The sequence below is a fragment of the Mandrillus leucophaeus genome, unplaced genomic scaffold, assembly GCF_000951045.1.
Source record: "Mandrillus leucophaeus isolate KB7577 unplaced genomic scaffold, Mleu.le_1.0 Scaffold1, whole genome shotgun sequence".
Taxonomy (NCBI): domain Eukaryota; kingdom Metazoa; phylum Chordata; class Mammalia; order Primates; family Cercopithecidae; genus Mandrillus; species Mandrillus leucophaeus.
In genome coordinates, this window is record NW_012098097.1 from 4,373,268 (window position 1) to 4,393,743 (window position 20,476).

A 20,476-nucleotide genomic window follows, 5' to 3' on the forward strand; every position below is an offset into this window, starting at 1 on the left:
GGAAGGAAGGAAGGAAGGAAGGAAGGAGGGAGGGAAGGAAGGAAGGAAGGAAGGAAGACATTTGGCTATTAAGGCCTGGATCTCTGGAAAGAGACTTGGGCTGGAAGTATGCATCTGGAAATCAGAATATACATGGTATTCAAAGTATTTTAAACAGTGAGAAAGGGTAGATTACTAAATAAATGGTTTGTGGTATAACTGACTAGTCATTAGGGATAGAAAACACAGTAAGATTCTTCCCACAACCTGAACATGTAAATTTAAAAGGATTGAATGTTTAAACATTAAAACAAATGGAAGTGTGACCAGCCTCGCCAAGATGGTGAAACCCCGTCTCTATTAAAAATACAAAAATTAGCTGGGCTTGGTGGCAGCTGCCTGTAATCTCGGCTACTCAAGAAGCTGAGGCAGGAGAATTGCTTGAACCGGGAGGTGGAGGTTGCAGTGAGCAGAGATTGCGCCACTGTACCCCAGCCTGGGTGACAGAGCGAGACCCCATCTCAAAAAAGAAAGCAAAAACAAATGGAAGTGTTAAAATATTACTTTAGGATAAGAAAAGTATTTGTAAAACGGAAACAAAAAGCAAAAGCCATCAAAGAAAGTACAGATATATTTGAAGGCATTGACATTTTAAACATTTACATCAAAAATATGTACATTTTAAAAGGACAACATAAAAAGTAAGAAACAATCTGATTGAAAAGTAGATAAAGCATATGATCAGGTAAATAACAAAAACTACAAACTGAGTCAGCATCACATAATAGTTGCCTGTCAAACTGGCAAAAAAAATTTTTAATGAAAATCTATTAAGGGTTAGTAAAGATGAAAGAAAATATGTGCTCTAAAGCAATAATTTTACAATTCTTTGCTCATTTACCAATAAAATAACTTTCTGAAATTATAAATGCTTTCAAATTATAAATGCTTTCATATTTCAATATTATTTTTCTTAACTTTAAAGTGCTGCAATATTTTAAATATTGGCATTTAAAAATACAACTCTCTTTTAGTTTTTTAGTGTTATGTAAATCTAATTATTATTTGACAGCCATCCTCATGTATGAAAGCCTCTTCTTTAGGATTTGGAAACTTAGTTTTGTTTTCTCTTTCAGTTTATATTTTATCCCTCTTCTTATATTTTTATCCTAATATATTTTATGGTTCTACAATTGTATTATCGTTGGATGCTTGTCTACAACAACCAAAAAAAGTACTTAATTTGAAATTTTAAATAGAAATGTGAACGTTTTATTTCCTGTGACCATAAATATTTTTCGGACTGAGTTATGTTTGTAGTTATTAGTAGTCTGTAATTGAGCAGAACTGCGTGCAATATTAAATATTTTATAAATAATTACTAAACATAAAAAGTAAAATTTTAATGGATATTTATCTCTGTGGTGGGCAGGGTAATAACCTCGCAGAAATATCCTCACCCTAATACCTGAAACTGCTGAATGTGTTTCATTACATGGAAAAAGAAACACAGCAAATAGAATTAATCTTATGGACCTTAAAATAGGAAGAATATCCTGCATTATTTAGGTAGGCCCAATCTAATCACATAAATCCTTACCAGTAGAAAGGGAAGGCAGAAGAATTGGTCAAACAACAGAAATTTGTTTTCTCATAGTTCTGGAGGTTAGAAGTCCAAGATCAAGGTTCTGGTTAATTTGGTTTCTGGTGAGGGCTCTCTTCCCGGTTTGCAGATGGCCTCCTTATTGCTGTCTTCACAATAACCTTTCTCATTTCTCTTTCAGAGACAGAGACAGAGAGATAGAGAGAGAGATCTGCTGTCTCTTATCATAAGAACACCGGTTCTATCAGATCAGGGCTCACCACCATGATCTCATATAACCTTAATTACTTCCTTGGTGGCCCCATCTCCAAATATCGCCACACTGGGACTTAGGGTTTCAGCATGTGAATTTAGGGGGGAACAGAAATGTTCAATCTGTAATATTCTGCCCCAGGCCCTCAAAATCCATGTCTTTCTCACATACAAAATATATTTATTCTATCCCAACAGCCCCCAAAGTTTTACTTCATTCCTGCATTAAGTCTAAAGTCTAAAGACCAAAGTTTCATCTACATATCTGGCCAGGCACTGTGGTTCATGCCTGTAATCCCAGGACTTCGGAAGCCCAAGGTGGATCACTTGAGGGTAGGTGTTCAAGACCAGCCTGGCCAACATGGTGAAACCCTGTCTCTATGAAAAATACAAAAATTAGCTGGGCAACCTTCGGCCTCCCAGGTTTAAGCAATTCTCCTACCTCAGCCTCCCGAGTAGCTGGGATTATAGTCATGCACCACCATGCCCAGTTAATTTTGTATTTTTAGTAGAGATGGGGTTTCTCCATGTTGGCCAGGCTGGTCTTGAACTCCTGACCTCAGGTGATCTGCCCACCTTGGCCTCCCAAAGTGCTGGGATTACAGGTGTGAGCCACCACGCCCGGCCACCAAATGCCTTTTAAATGTCCCCTCCAGGAAGTTTGCAGACATTTTGGAATAAATATGTCTAAACACAGTGAACCATACTCCCCAGGAACACCTACAAGATGACAGTCACATTAGTAGACATTCTGCTCAACACTAGAGGGGTAATTTCAGAGAATCATCACAAGGCAGGTCCTGTTATTATCATCTCCATTTTACAAATGAAGAACCCCAAAACCATTTGGATGTTGAAGATATTCACGCAAAGGGGTTGAGATGGGTTTGAACCTGGGTGGTCAGAGCCAAGGGAATGTTCTCTCTCAACCACAGTGGTACCGACATTTACCTGGAGACCTGTTTCTGCTTCAGGCCACCCTCCCATTCTACCCCCCACTCAGGGTTCATTATCTCAGAAAATGGCACCACCATTCAACCCCCTCAAGCAATGGCCAGGCATCAAAGATTCTCTCTCCCAAATGTCTCTAAATCACTTCCTTGCTCTCTCTTGTTTCTACTCAAAACCTTGGGTTGCTTCTCCGTGTCGTCAAGATGCAACCCTTAATTGCTACAGGAGTCTACTCTACCCTGTCGACCTGGCCTCTTCCTCTCTCTCCAATGACATTCTGAGGCTACTTTCCTTCTCGCTTTCTAAACTCTAGCTCCACCTGCCTTCATTTCTTCCAGAGTATCAGGCTCCTCTGTGCCTCAAAGACTTTACACGTACCTTTTCCTTTATTCTTACCTCTATGGATTTAAATAACTCCTACACTTCATTTGGATCAAGTGACCCTAACCTACAAGACTAGTTTATGTCCTCTCTTATGCTCTGATAGCACATTGTATTTAATACTTATATCAAGATGACAGGAATTTGCCATGGTTTCCCTAGTGCCGAATGATAGTAGCTGAACAGCAGTCACACTCAACAATGTTTCTTGAGTAAATTAAAGAATATATGAAATAATGAGTGTCTTCTAAAATCAACAGGATATGTCTTTGGTGTATAGGTATATTGATTCTGAAGAGAAAAAAACCAGGTGAATAAAATACAGATTTCCAATGAGATCATGTTTTCCCTCCATTATTATTGCTTTCTAAAAACATTATTGCAATACAGACAGGACAATTAATTCTGTATATTTAAAATGAATTCTCCCCATATTTTTGTTTCAATTTTTAATTGAATCATGTTTACCTAAATAATCACCTCATCCACAAATAATCATACCTTTGTTTTCTCCTTTTACACATTTGTACCTGGACCAGGAGACTGAGGAGTCTCAGGCAGAAGAATCGCTTGAACCTAGGAGTCAGAGTTTATGCCGAGATTATAATTATAATTAGACGAGATTATGCCACTGCACTCCAGCCTGGGTGACAGAGTGAGACACCATCTCAAAAAATAAATAAATGTCATCTGAAGCAAATATGCAAGGTACGGTTTATCCTGGGGCAAACAAAATTCCTCTCCAGCTGTGAACTTGTGAAACCAACAAGTTACATGCTTCCAAAATCTAGTAGTGGACAGGAATAGAATAGACGTTTCCATTCCAAAAGGAAGAAATCATAAGAAATAAAGGGGTGATGGGACTCAAGAAAAGTTCAAAACCTGACAAGGCAAATTTCATTAGATCTTGAGGCTTGAGAATAATCCTCTTTGGTTCTATGCTCTGCCCTACAGTACCACTGGAATGACAGTGTCACCCCACTGGCTCCATAGAACGGCCACCCCCTTTGGCTCTGCAAGGAGGCCTCAACCCCACACCTGGCCCACTGAAGTCAAGGAGGAATCAGACTTACCCCCAGGCCTGTGGGGGCAGGGGAAGCTCTATGGTTTCCACTGAATTGCCTTAAAAGTCATTCTTCCCTTTTCTTGAAGGACAATGTATGTTCAAAGCCAGATAGCTCTATGGACCTGTCTTGTAGAATCTCAGAAGTCTGACCGTCCCCCTTCATTCTGTTCTACTTTCTCTGTCCTTTTTAGTTCCAACTGGAGTTTCTCTGCTGTTATGATTGCATCTGTTTCTGGCTTCTGCTGCAATGGCTGCTTAGACCTGTGGGTCACACCCATGCTAATATCCTTATCAAATGGTTATTCAGCCACACCCTTACTGCTCTCTTCAGAACATACTCTATTGTTTTCTGCAACATAGGCTGAAAATTTTCCAAAATTTCAAGTACTGGTTCCTTTTTGCCTAACAGTGCTTTCAATATATCTCCCTCCTCTCACATTTTCCTCTAAGCTGTAAGGAGAAACAAAGCCAATCCAATACTTTGCTTAGGAATCTCCTCAGCTCAATACCCAGTTCTATCACTTGCAAGTTTTACCTTCCACAAAACATGAGAATACAATTCAGCCAAATCTGTTGACACCTATAACCACTTTATGGGACAGGTGGAATAGCTGTCTGCTCTCTTTTCTAATTGTATCCAATTCACACAGGAGTCCCCTAATTCTCCCACTGATTTCTGAATTCAATTTTAGAATATCTGATGTAAAGGGAACACAGTTCTGTGGGTTTCTAATGTTTCTCTACCTATGAGAGAAACTTACCACAAAGAAAATTGCCTTTCCTCCAGCTTCCAAAAACACATTCTTCATTTCCGTCTGAGAACTCCCCAGAATGGCCTTTACCGTCCACGTTTCTACCAGCATCCCATGCATGGTGACAGATGTATTGTCTAAGATGATAGAGCCTTCCTCCATACCTCCCCTTTTCTTCCTGACTGTTCACCAGAATCACCTTAAACAGTCTTTAGTCAAGCTATGTTGCCACCCAATGAAATGCTACATAGAAGGCATCTCAAGATCAAGAGCAGTTTAAATTGTAAACAGGTAAATAAAGTGACCAAGGACTTCTCCATGGCTGACTTTTTCACTAGTTTGGAAAAAAGTCCTTACAGAGTATTGGTTCAGGTGGAATCGCCGTCTGCTCTCTTACTTCTCTAATTTTATTAGATTCATGTAGGAGGCTCCTAATTCTCCCACTGAGTTCTGAATTCAATTTTAGCATGTCTGATATAAAAGGCAACACAGTTGTGTTTGTTGCTAATGTATTCCTACCTGGGAGAGCAGAGATGACAACTCCGATGGAAGCTTCTTTTTTTAAAAAAAGTGCAGAGAAGTAAGTTTTGCATATTTTTTTTTTTTTTTTTTTTTTGGTAATGAGAAGACAGAACCTTCTGAGGCACAGAACACACTGAAGAAAAGGCCATGTGGATGAGCCATGGAGAGAGGCTAAGCTCCCAGAGCAGGGAAGGGAGGATGACATTCAGAGCCCGTAAGACTAATTCAGAGAGAACATAGCGTTGCCAGGACACCTGGAGTCCAGCCTTGCTTCCCCAGTAGTTAACTGTGTGACTTAAGCAAGTCACTTAACCTCCCGTTTTTATTCCTTCTTCTATTAAAAAAAAAAAAAAAAACCCAAGGATTAGATTAGATGGCTTTTAAAGATTTTATTTCTAGTTCTAAAATTCTACAGTTCTTACTATGTTCAGACATTCTTTCACATGCTCTGACTACTAGAAGCTCCATCTTCTTTTAATAAATTCTATTTACTTGCAGGTGGTTGAACTATTAAGAAAAGCAAATTGTTTAAATAATGTCTGACTTTTTGACTGACTTGACTCTCTTAACAGGCTATATATATATATACACACACACACACACACACACACACACACACACACACACATATATATAATTTTTTTTTCTGGGTAACGAATTTTTAGGTACATCAATCAAGCAACCAGTATTTATTGCATGGAGCTAATTAACTTTCAAAATGACATTTTCATTTGTAACATTGGTTGAGATTTGAACTCAGATCTCATCAATGAAAAGCAGCTGCACTAATAACCCAAGTCCCAATGAGCCCCCTAATTCTCCCAGCTTACCCTCACCATAAATGTGTGATTAATTGCAGGTTTATGGGAGCTCTCAGTTACTGTGAAAACAAATCATTACCAGAAACTGGCATTCCCAATTTATTTTATTTATTTTATTTTTATTTTTATTACTTATACACTATTCTCCATATTTTCCATATGTTTTGGGTCCTTCTCATCCATTCAGGACCTTATGGAAAGCTCAGCTCACCCCCATCTCCTGATAAACAAGAACATCTTGTCATTCTTTCTTCACTCTTTCATTCTTAAGGTGTAGAAATAATGACACTTTGCAGGAAGAGGTGAGGGAACAATGCAGTTGAGAGCTGGACAGAGTGAAGACAAAGATGTATGTGGTTGTTCCTCACTTCAGGTCAGTACAGCAAACACAAAACTTCATCCATCTATAAGATTCAGGCATGCAAAAGGTTAGGAAGTTGGAAGTGGGCAGAGGGATCTGATAGTGGCTTCTCTTTACTAAATTCTCATTCACTTTGTTACTATCATGGTAAAACAAAAACAAAAACAAAACAAAAAACTATATAAGGAAATCTAGAAAAACAATTTAACCTCTTTCCTCTAGTTTTCAAGCCCCCCAAATAGTTAGATTGAATCACATTTGCTTTGAGGGATCTGTAACATACATTAAGACATGTAGCAGGAACTACCCTGAAAATCCGATGGAAAGAGACACGTCTTACTAAGATGCCAGGAACAGAGAAAACAACCAATGCAGTCAAATATAACCCTAAATCTGAAGTCCTAGAGGGCAGTCTCTACTACCGGTCCTTAGTGCCCAGTGGAGTCATCTCTTAACTCTGCAACTCTGTACATATCAGCATTTCTGGTTGAGTAGCAGCAGGAATCAACTTATTTGGCAACAGTGAATAAGACTCCCCATCAATATCAGGTCAGTTGTTTAATAAGAATGTGTTTATGAGTGTGTGTGTGTGTGTGTGTGTGTGTGTGTGTGTGTGTGAGAGAGAGAGAGACTTATGCCTTGGACTCTCAGATCTCCCAAGTCCTTCAGCTTTGTCAACTGTGACAAAGGTGTAAAGCCAACTTTTCTATGAGTATCTACATAAGTTGCCTTGATACCCTACCTTCAGAGACAGGCAAGGGACCTCCTTCCTAAAATATGTGGGCTTTCTAAAGGAACTTAAGCTTCTCATAGTCACTTCTTTCTCCAAGTTCCTGATCTTGCAGAATGTTCCATTTCATTTACGTCTCATATGGGTGTTCTCCTGTCCCCGCCCAGTATAAACCTAGAACCTCTTGACTTGACTTTCTCCAACTACCACTATCTGGAGCCAGTTCTGTACGATCAGTGCATACAGAAGTTTGAAGTTAAACAAGTTTGCAACAGTGAAACAAAGTAGTTTCATCACAGGGTATCAGAGTAACCCACTGAGCACTTCACTTCATTAAAATTCCACTGGCTGTCAGGGGCGGGGTGGTGGGGTGCAGTGGCTCATGCCTGTAATCCCAGCACTTTGGGAGTCTGAGACGGGCAGATCACTTGAGGTCAGGAGTTCAAGACTAGCCTGGCCAACATAGTGAAACCCTATCTCTACTAAAAATACAAAAATTAGCTGGGCATGGTGGTGCACTCCTATAGTTCCAGCTACTCGGGAGGCTGAGGCAGGAGAATCACTTGAACCTGGGAAGCAGAGGTTGCAGTGAGTCGGGATCACGCCACTGCACTCCAGCCTGGACAACAGAGCAAGACTCCATCTCAAAAACAAAACCAAAAATAATTCCATTGGCCGATCCACATTCGGAAGTTTCTCACTGGCTGTCTCTTTGCCTTGTGCCTCTGATTTTGACTTCCTTCTTTTTCTCATGGCCAGCCTGCAGCTTCCTCTTCTTCATGGCTGGCCATTCATTTCTTCTGCAAAACACTGCAGCCCTCCATCCCCTACTTCAAAGGCACCTGGCCCACTTTAGCTGTCCCAACACTCACTAAGGTTGTTCTAGAAAACAAAGGTGGTGTTACTTTCTACCATGGTCAAATTCTTAGGTTGGCCAAACTTCCCCAGCAGTCTTTGTAAGCAAAGAGGAATGATATGGAAATGTAATCTCCCCAACGTAAATAATATGAGCACCCTTGGAAGGTGGAACTGCCAATAGGACCATTTCCCTCTTGTTTTCTTTTCTTTTCTTTTTTTTTTTTTTTTTTTTTTAAGATGGAGTCTCGCTCTGTCGCCCAGGAGTGCAGTGGCGCCAAACTCGGCTCACTGCAACCTCCGCCTCCTGGGTTCAAGCAACTCTCCTGCCTCAGCCTCCCGAGTAGCTGGGACTACAGTAGTATGCCACTACGCCCGGCTAATTTTTTGTATTTTTAGTGGAGACGGGTTTCACTGTGTTAGCAAGGATGGTCTCGATCTCCTGACCTTGTGATCTGCCCACCGCAGCCTCCCAAAGTTCTAGGATTATAGGCATGAGCCACTGCGCCCAGGCTGTTTCTAATAGTATATTTTGTTTGCCACTTAACATCTCTCAGAAGCACTCACACTCTTATGATCTCTCTTTCTTGTACACATGCGTGCACATACACACACACACATGCTTTAACTCACATTCTTTTTAAAACCCACACACAGGTAAGCAACAGAAATCGATGCACTACTCAGGTCATTCATACTCTTTCAGTGTCTACACTAAGAGGGCAGGGGAAGGCAGGAAAGAGGAAAGTGTAAAAAAAAAAAAAGCAACAGGAAATGCAAAAAATGGAGGCAAAATGGAAGTAGGAAGAGAAAGGAAGGAAGGAAGGAAGTAGTGTGTTAGTGCGTTTGACAACAGAGGATCAAGGAGTCATGGGAAAGTGAGTTTTTTTGTGTGTTTGTTTGAGACAGAGTCTTGCTCTGTTACCAGCCTGGAGTGCAATGGTGCAATCTCAGCTCACTGCAACCTCCACCTCCCGGGTTCAAGTGATTCCCCCGCCTCAGCATCCTGAGTAGCTGGGACTACAGGCGTGCACCACCAAGCCCGGCTAATTTTTTGTATTTGAGTAGAGATGGGGTTTCACCATGTTGGCCAGGATCGTCTTTATCTCCTGACCTTGTGATCCACCCACCTCGGCCTCCCAAAGTGCTGGGATTATAGGCATCAGCCACCGCGCCCGGCCACAAAAGTGAGTTCTAAGTGGGTGGGATGACTGCCCTGTCAGCTGTTTCTCCCTGCCACCCATCTGGATCCTGGCATCATCCCTAGTGTCGGGCCAATGTGTTGACATAAAGCCACATGCAAAGGGAACATATCCTTGCAGAGGCGTCACATGGACACACATATGGGGCTCCCCCTCTTCCCCTGCAAAGGAAGACAACCAGAGGGGAGCGAGCTTCCTGGGATGCAGAAACAAAACACACACAGCACCAATAACTGACCTTTTTAAATAAATTGTTTGGCCTATGTTAAAAGGTCATAAGGCATTCAGCTGATTCTCTATAATAAAGAATAGCTTTATTTTTATGTTTTCCCTGTCGTTCAGGCACAACATAGACCAGAAGTTGGGACTGCACAAAAGAAATTCAACACATCCAGATCAGGGTCTGCGCGTACAGGCGAGGAATGGGAAGCTACGTCTCCAGGAGGTCTCTTCTTATACTATTTCCAGCCTTCTAATTCACCCTTTTGAGGTTTAGTAAAGTAACCACAGTAGCCAAAACTGAGGGTGTTAACACAAACTAAACCTCAGCCCCCTTCAAAGCTTCCTCCTTGTGACTCCAGAGCTCCCTGTAAGTCCTCCACTGAGCCACCACCACCCGCATTGAGACCAGGACTTTGGAGAGGATCATGCCACAGACACGTCTTTCTATGTGTGTGACACAGCCTCTGCCAACTTGCAGTGAGACCTTGGAAGCCAAATATAACCAGTTACAGGAGTCCCCATCCTGTGTCTAAGGCATCTGTGTGTGTGGCGGGGAGGTTATTCCCTGGATGCTGTTACAACTGGGGTTAGAGACCGCTGGGCTCTGGAAACCTGGAAAGCGTCTTACTCAAGCTGGCATTTGCTCCCAGTATGCGTGATCCTTCCCTCCCACCAAAATCTACAACTGTATCTCTCAGGCTTTTGGGTCACTCATTATTCTCACAGTAAAATTTCTTTAATCTATTGGATACCACAGCCTCCAAAAAAACTCAGACAAAAGGGAAAATGATAGAGTAGACACAAAAAACAAAATTGAGAAATCACTTGAAAACTGTCAAATTACAGGGGAACATTTTTTTTTTCAAGTTCATCCTTGTGAAGTGTGAATTGCATCAATTTCTTCTCCAATTTCATGACACTTTCACCTGGATTCTTAAGAAATCTTTGCCATGTTCTAGTTTCCTCTAATATCCCTGTCTTTCATGTTATCAAGTTACCATTCTGCAAACAAACATCTAATTATATTCGTATCTTTTGTCTTTAGTGGTTCCCTATTCTCTGTACCAGGGGTCCCCAACCCCCCGGGGCCGCAGAGCAGGAGATGATGGCAGGCAAGTGAGCATTACCGCCTAAGCTCCTCCTCCTGTTAGATCAGAGCCCAGCAGCATTAGATTCTCAGAGGAGCACGAACCCTATTGTGACCCATGCATGGGAAGGATCTAAGTTGTGCGCTCCTTATGAAATCTAACGCCTAATGGTGGAAAAATTATCCTCCATGAAACCAGTCCCTGGTGCCAAAAAGGTGGGGGAGCCCTGCTCTGTAACATGAGATATAAAAATTCTAAACACATGCTTTTCACAGACATTACAATATTTACATGTTCCCACCCAGGCTATGAACATCCATGTCACTATTCCATTACACGGGCTATATGACTCCTTCCGGAATGTTCTTCTTCCATTTCTGGTATTGACAAAGTGTTACTGCTTCAAAGGTCAACCTGTTTGGCCATCTGCTCTGTAAAGTATTCCATAATCCTTCAAATAGAGAGACTTCTTCCTCTCCTTTTTTCCTTGATGTTTGCCTATATGTATCCTATTGTGAACTCTTGTAATTTTAGCTAATCGTTTGGTTCCTGTAATATAAAGTAAGCTCAAGGTGAGCATAAACCGCATTTTTAGGTCCCAGTGTAAGACATGGCATATAAAAGATGTTCAATAAATATATGATACATATCAGAGGAAAAGGAACGAATCCATAAACAAATGCCTCATTCGGTGGCCCTAAAGAAAAACACACTTGGTCTGGAAAATGTTAAAGAGTGGCTAATCCACATGTAATTCTGTGTATTTACATACATATGTAAAATAATACAGTTAGTGTAAAAACTAATGTACAGACACACATCAGATTCAGTGCTTTATATATTCTGTGGGCACATGCATGCAACTTGAATGTTTCAGTGAAAAAAAAATGTACCCCAAAGGTCTTTCAGAGTCAGGTCTTTCTGTGCTGTTTTGGTTTTTCTTTTTGATTTTCTAATTACTACTAGGGATTCAATGACAAGCTATATCCCATTTTTTAGCTATCCTCCTTGGCTGAAAGATAGCTTAAATTTTTTTTTCCTATTAGGAACAATTGCTGCTATGAAATCCTTGGGCTTTCTACATCCTTGTGCAAATATGCATGTTTTTCTTTTATTTTCTTTTTTTCTTAGACAGAGTCTCGCTCTGTCACCAGGCTGGAGTGCGGTGGTGAGATCTCCGCTCATTGCAACCTTCGCCTCCTGTGTTCAAGCGATTCTCCTGCCTCAGCCTCCTGAGTAGCTGGGACTACAGGCATGTGCCACCACGCCTAGCTAATTTTTGTATTTTTTTTTTTTTTTAGTAGAGGCGAGGTCTCACCACGTTGGCCAGGCTGGTCTCGACCTCTTGATCTCGTGACACGCCCACCTCGGCCTCCCAAAGTGCTGGGATTACAGGCATAAGCCAGCGCACCTGGCCATAGGCATGTTTTTCTTAAGGGTAACTAACATCTGAGAAAAAGAGTTGCTAGTTCATAGGAAATGTCCATTTTAAATGTTAATAATGTCCACAAATTTACCCGACAAATTGGTTTACAAATGTAGCTACTTCAATCTTTCTACTCTTTCATACTGCCATTTTACCCTTCAGTAAATTCCTCATTGATATCTTCTGAAAATGTAGTTCCAGATTTTTTTCAATGAATGCTTATTAAACTTAACATCGCATTTTCCTAGTATCATTGCTAACCTTTAGTTCTTCTATCTCATTAGTTTCTCTTGGATTCATCTTTCTTGTTGTTGGTACATATCTTCTTATAATACCTTCGGAGTGTTTGCAGGAGTTTGTCTTCTTACTCATATGTAGAAAGCCACCTTCCTTTCAAACTCATGCTTGAATAATAGCACTAGGTAGAGAATTACGGGCTAAAATAAATTTTCCTGTAGCATTTTAAAATTTAAATTTCTTCTAGCATTTAAAGTGCTTACTGTATTCTTCTGTCCAATATTGATGAGGACTCATATGTCAATATGATTTCTCTTCTATTATAGGTAATCTTTATTTTTTTTCTTATCTGATAGCTTTGGATATTTTTCTCTTGATTCTTTCTAAAATTTTACTACAATATGTCTAGATGAAATGGTAAAGGTTGGTAAATAAGAAACTTTGAAATATTTGGATGTTTTATATTAGATGGATGTATAAACGACTAAATATATACTTACTAGCTACTATTTTATTAAAAGGACAATATAAAAGGGCATAGAATAACAGCAGAATGGAGCTCTGATTTTAGCTTGGCAGTAATAGGCTGTGACCACTATCTGGATTTATAACCGCTCTAGGTATCACTGTCTTTGTGGGTGAAATGAGGGGGTTATAGGAAGTACCTCCAAGATGATTTTCAGTCATAAAATGGTGTGCTAGGGGCTCTGAGTTTTTAGAAACTCTAAGCATTTTTATGTGGTTATTTCTTTTTTCTCAAGACAATATGGAACCTACACGATCTCAGTGATGTTGCTGTTTGTTAGAGCTATTTCCTTGAAATGATTTCCAGAAATCAAACATCTCTTAACTCTCTTCTCTTGTGTCTCTTTTGTATGATTTTTCTTAAGTACAATAGATAAAATCAGGAGAATACATGAGTATAAAAATGTTGTTAAATGTTTCTTTTAATCTTAGAGCTGAAGTAAAAGGGAGTGTGTATAGGTGAGTGAATTAAAAGATTCTGTATGAGATACTTTATATACTCAAACTTTTGCCAAAAGGATACTTAAAACAGTCACCAAGGGAATTCTAAGAAGCCAAAAGATTTCTCCCTCCAAAAAGGCACAGGACCCCATTGAATTAAAGCTTCCGACCTCTGAGTACCAGGCTGCCCCTGATTAAAAACAAATGGAACACGTGCTATGGACCATAAGTTTACCTGATTTATGGCTTGGAAAATTAAGTTACTATTACTTATGGGGCTTGGAAGCAAAGGCTCAATGCAATAGCTAATTGAGAGTAGAGGAGGGGTATATGCTGAAATTGGGAAAATATATTTTAGGGAATGGCTGAGTGAAGACATCAGGGTATGTAATTAAATGGCTTTTTTTTAAAAAAAGTCACACTCGCAACAACCTCTTATATCAAACAATTGGAATGTGTTAGTTTTATTAACTGGTCTTCTGCCATTAGCTCCATCAAGCTGGGTATTACAGAGTTCACTTTCTTCATGGCCTATAGTAAACATATTAAAACTTGCATTACCAGGTGTCTCATAATAATGGAGTATTCGTTTAGGAGAAAAATTTGTGGTAGTTCTCCAATAATTAAATGCAATTTGAAATGCAAGCAATTACTGGGTTTTGGTAAACTACCCAAATGACTAGGTAGTTTCTAGGTTCTTCATAGTCATAACGGTAAATTTTGATAAGTTTTCTGATTCATCAAAGGAATCACCATTTAATCTCAAGAAGAAATGTTATTTTCTTAGGAGTTAGGGATCAGGAAGTTCTGGTTATGAAAGGTCAAATGCAGGAAGACAAGAGAAAGAATAAGACTATGCACAGGACCCTTGCTATCAACTCTCATTCCAGTGTCAGTCTACTTTCCAAGCCATTCAGAAAGTTGCGTGGTAGGGAACTAAAAATCTCATTATTTCTTACAGTTGGGCTGTGACTATTTGAATGATAAAATTGATGACACATGGAGGGAGTTTTTGTTTTTATTAGACGATCAATTATTCTAGACTGATGGCCGTAATTTGTTCAAATAACTACTGAATGTTTTTTGAAATTGAAGGGTGATGCTGTATAATACAAACTGATTTTGCTATCATTGAACTTCGTTACTGAGGAAATATGAATACATACTTATTTAATTGCAGTGAAAGAAAATTTTGGCAATTGAGAGTTATTTTACTCATTAAGACACTAAAAGAGTATTTCTCTTACCTAATCTCGCTTTTAAAATTTATACACTTTATCCTATAGTCGTGGTTCTTATCTGGGGGTGATTTTGCCCTCCAGGAGACATTCAGCAATATCTGGAGACATTTTTGGTAGAGGCCAGGGATGCCGCTAGCCATCTTACAGTACACAAGACAACCCCTATGATAAAAAATAATTTGTCAACCCAAAATATTGGTAGTACCAAAGTTGAGAAACTCCAAAGGAACTTTTAACCATTCAGTATATAGTTCATTAACTCAATAACTGAAAAGTCACATAAATGCAAATTGATTACTATTACTCTAAATGGACTCCATTTTTTAAAATGTAATTTACATACAATTTTTCAGGAGCACATTATTGTTGAACATGAGATACAGCTGTACAGATTTAAACCCAACAAACACCAAAAACAAAACCCACTCACCATACCATCTACTGCGGGGAAGAACTTGTCCTAAGCCTGACCTGGTACTCTGCCCACAATAAGATCTCAATAAATGCTTGCTGAAAGAGTTTTTAAATAATCAATTATTTGTTCAAAATATAAGGATAGGCTTTCTTGAGAATGTCTATACTTTCTTTTTAATAAAGATCTAAAATGTCCAATGGGAGAAAAATTCATTCCTAAAGAAACTAGATTTGTATCTTAATTTAAAATAAAATTATTTTTTAAAAATTGTTTGGTTTTAAGATTGTTGACTTGGTTGAAACAGAAGGTAGCTCCGTGGCTATTTTAATCACAACTCTGGCTCTGTTTCCATAAAAAACACTGACTGTTTCCAGATATAGAAATATTTGAATGACCTTCGGAAGGACGTTCCACAGTAGCTTTCTGCTGTCCGCAAGCCAGGCTGTGCCCAGGGATGCACTTTTCTCTATCAATCTCTAGCAAGAATCAAGTCTTCACTTTAGCTCAGTAGCCTGGGGAAGCAAAGATGTGTCACACCCACTAATGAGGGGCTGTCAGGTAACCCAGGTGACCCCCGAGATGCCAAGCACATGGGTAATGAATTGTTTGGTCACGCTTCCTGCCACTCTGACTCAGAGATGCTCACACACCAACCGCCCATCCATGAGTCTCTAACCTTTTGCAGGTTTTCTGATCATGAATTTTGAGGTGTAGGAGAAGCCAGAGAAACAGTGACAAACACAAAGAGATCCTGAAAGGCCTGGAACCAGAGATCAAGAGCCATAGACAGCTGATTTGGGATGGAAGTTTTCAGCCTTTCACTGAAGTATCTCTCACACACGTGTAAACACAAAAACTGAAATGTCCTTAAGCAACGATCTATTAGTTTAGTGTATCTAGCTGTGTGTAAACATATCTAGAAACCATGCATCCCATTTTCTTGATCACCTGACTTAAAAAATTGGCTCCAGACTAGTACTAGTATAAGCAATTTTTCTTTATGACAAAGGATTTAAAAAGACTATAAGAAATAAAGGTAGAATTAAATATTAGGATAACAAGGTTTGGAGTGGAAGTTGAAGATGTAACAACCCCTCCCTCCCTCCCTATTCCTAATCTATAAAGTAGAAAAAAAGTATACTAACATTTCTTCCCATGTGCAATGATACTAGTAATATTTTATTTCTGGCCATTTTATCTGTACTTGAAAATAAATTAATGGCTCCCCGATGAAAGTCAAGTACAAGTTAAAGATGGAAAATAATTGTATTAAGAAAAATGCATCATGCAGACTTAGCGAATTTTTAAAAGATGTTTTCCCAAAAAACCACTGAACCTAACTTCACTTGTGAGTCATGGCATAGAGCACAGGGAAAGGTCAGTCAGTATTTATTTATCAAAAGTGAGTAAATAAGGTTGATGCCATGAGATGTTCAGTCGTTTGAAAAGAAATCCAGCCTAATGTCTGCTTGTGTAACGACTTTAACCATGTGAAATTGATGAGTTTTTAGGCCAACAGTAAATATCAACAATTTTACACAATGTAGCTTTGTAGCATCATGGTTTTTTTTTTTTAATTATTAAACAACATTTTAAATCTCCCTTCTTACTTTCGAAATCATCTGCGAAAGGAATCTTCAAAGCTAAATTCTGTCTTCCCCTACTTTTGGCATGGAAAGAAATCTTAGAAATAATTCTCTCCTCCCTAGGCGTCGAAAATGAATTTTATTTCAAGAAAGAACCAATTATTTCTGGATAAATTGGGATTATGTAGGAAATGGGCCTGTGGGTCCGCAGCCACGTTGAGCAGAGTAGGCAGAGGGCAAGGAGAATGAGAAACGGCTAACACAGAGCCAGACCTGATTCTCACTTTTTGACGTATGTTTACTCATCTAAATCTCACAAGAAACCAATAAAATGGTATCATTATTGGCCCCATTTTATGGATGTAGTAACAGAGGCACAAGCAAGTTAATTCTTCTAAAGTCACACATTACTGGATATTGAGACAAGATTCAAACCTAGGCAGTCTAGCTTCAGAACCCATGTACTTAACCCAGGCACTGTATTTTTCCCCAAACAATACCCTGTCCTCCTTCTATATCCCCTTCCTCTGATTTGTGTTTCTTTTTTTCACCTATCTCCACCTGGTGAATAAATTTGCATGGGCTCATACAATTATTCTTTGTCTCTTGCTGCTGCAATGTCAGGTTTCTGACAATATGAACTGTGTCTGTCTCACTTGTTAAGGCATCTTCTTCTGGGTCTAGATGTGGGAGATGCTAAATCATTAGTTGTTGGGGTAAATTATTGTGTGAATGAATGAATGGTGTACTCCACCCTAGGCTAAGGAACAAGGGAAGATTTAAAGCATCAAGTCATTAAATTGAAGCATACAGTGCCAATCATAGGCAAGACACAACCAAAGGGTTTGGGGGCCAGACTTAAAGACATTCTTAGGGCCAGTCTCTGGGGTGAGACTGCGGAGGGCACATTTTATACCCTGCCTTGGAACGAGCACATGATATCAAGCCAGTTGGGTCAAAAATATGTTCCATTCTTTCCTGTGTGCCTGGTCCCCACCGCCAACACCATGAAAGCAGCTTTCCTTTTCAGCTGCTTCCCAGCAGAGCCAAAGCACTGAGTCATGCACACTCTCCTTCTGATGCATTTCCAAGAAGATTGACCAATATTCAGATTTTGCCCTGTGGCCCCCACCCCAGAAAATTTCTCCATGCAATCCAAATGGCCAAAACAAGAACTGAACCTGTGCCTTGGTCTTGATTAGCACCAAAAGGTGGCCAAAGTTCCCACTGTGGAGAGTGGAAATAGAAACAAGCAAGGTATTGCATAATTGAATGTGAAATGTTTTCATGAATTTAAATGAGAACTATTTAAACGAATTTACACTTTTCTGGATATGATTCTGACTGCTTACTGAAGTTGCAGAAAAAGGCCAGGAGCAGTGGCTCATTCCTATAATCTCAGCCCTTTGGGAGGCTGAGGTGGAAGGATTGCCTAAGACCAGGAGTTCAAGACCAGCCTGGGCAACACAGCAAGATCCCAGCTGTACAGGAAATTTAAAAATTAGCTGGGTGTGGTGGTGCGCTGTTAGAGCCCGGGAGTTCAAGGTTGCAGTGAGCCATGATCACACCATTGAATTTCAGCTTGGGTGACACAGTAAAACCTTGTCTCTTAAAGAAAGAAAGGTACAGAAAAAGAAAACAAGATTAGTGTTACACAAAATAGGATGATGGACAGCCAGGACCCAAGGAGACGCAGATAAACACATTCCTATGGATGCTTTTATAGGAAGAGAGGAGAAGAACGTGAGTGTTTGTGCTCATTTTCACACAGCCCTTTCTTTATCCCCAAGAAAAATAAATATTATAGCTGGAGCATTTCTTATTCTTCTCTTGGTTCAGAGTAAGGATGCTTTCATGTGTACATGCACACACAAGCATATATGAAAGTTGGGGTCTATTAAGTATGGAGACCCCATATGGTTCCTTCATACCTCCCCCTATTCTAGGGTTGAACCAGTCATGGAAATGGACGGAGTCCAGAGTTTATTCTTCAAACTACATGTCCAGTCTTGAGCTTTATTTCTTTTAACCAAAGAGTCCTTGTAAGCAATAATTATGATAAAAGGGTAATTAGATACAGATTTAAAGATAAACCATAAGGAAACACAGTGAATCCTCTGCAATTTATTTTTAAGTCTACGTGCACTAATTCAAATGTTACATATTTCAATTAAAAAATAATTCCTGCTGCTCTATCTCCAAAGGCCATTTTGGATGGCATACTGCCTGCCAGTGTTTGCAGAACTCTGCTACTGAGGGTGGATAGGTGGGTGTATTAGTCAGTTCTCATGCTGCTAATGAAGACATATCCAAGACTGGGTAATTTATAAAGGAAAGAGGTTTAACGGACTCACAGTTCCACATGGTTGGGGAGGCCTCACCATCATGGCAGAAGGCAAAGGAAGAGCAAAGTCACGCCTTGCATTGTGGCAAGCAAGAGAGAGCGTGTGCAGGGGAATTCCCCTTAGTAAAACCATCAGCTCTCGTGAGACTTACTACCACGAGAACAGCACGGGAAAGACCCACCCCCATGATTCAATTACCTCCCATCAGGCCCCTCCCATGACACGTGGGAATTATGGGAGCTACAATTCAAGATGAGATTTAGGTGGGGACACAGCCAAACCCTATCAGTGGGTGTGGATCTTCCGCAGCTGTCACAGCTTTTACCCCAGGAAAACATGTGCCTGTGCGTCGCTCTGTGTGTTCAGGTGGTTTTCATTCGTCATTACACATTCTCATAGATTGCCTCTCTTCTCCTTAGGTACTGCTGGAGGATTGTCAAATATAAGCTAATTCCTTACTCACCCATCCGTTGAGGCCCTGTTAGATCCCAAGCAAGCATGTCCTACTCTCTTAGGATACAAAGATGACTCAGGCAGGGTCCCTGTCCTCAAAACTTTACAGTAACATGGAGGAAACTAGGCCGGGTGCGGTGGCTCATGCCCCTAATCCCAGCACTTTGGGAGGCCAAGGTGGGCAGATCATGAGGTCAGGGGATCAAGACCATCCTGGCCAACATAGTGAAATCCCGTCTTTACTAAAAATACAAATATTAGCTGGGAGTGGTGACACATACCTGTAATCCCAGTTACTCAGGAGGCGGAGGCAGGAGAATCACTTGAACCCAGGAGGCAGAGGTTGCGATGAGCCAAGATCATGCCACTGCACTCCACAAAAAAAAAAAAAAAAAAGAAGGGAAACTAACCAGTTATGAAATCTGATCAAGTCTGGCAAGTACTACAATAAAAATAAACATGAGATTGCATGGGAACACAAAAGGATGTGGACTGCAGAAGCTGGGTGGAGATTGACAGCCTTAGAGCCACAGGGGTTCTGAAACTTGTTTGACCTGAACGCTGCATATAATATACATATACCTGAATTTGAAGACACTTAGGGCTTTGAACTCAACAATTTGCCACAGTCCCCATCCTGCCTAATTGCCTTCATTTACTTGGGTGGCCACTGGTCGTGACAGAATGAGAAAACGGGCTGAGTTCACAAGGGAATGAAGAAGCGATATTCAAGCTGGCTAACCCTAGGCTCTACGTTAGCCACAAGGAGGAAGGCATGGAACTTGAGAAGAGCAAACCTTCTGCGAAATGGAGTGTAAATGGGACCCACTGCTGGAAAAGTCACATGGAGTTCCATATTTCTGAAGAGGGACAATGGAGAACACTTTAAAGGACCACTAAAAATTCAGAGTAACTTTGGAAATTAATTATATGTAGAAATACAATTAACGTATATTTAGAGTTAATGTATATTAAATATAATTATATATTACATATATTGTGTAATATATTAAATAGGAATA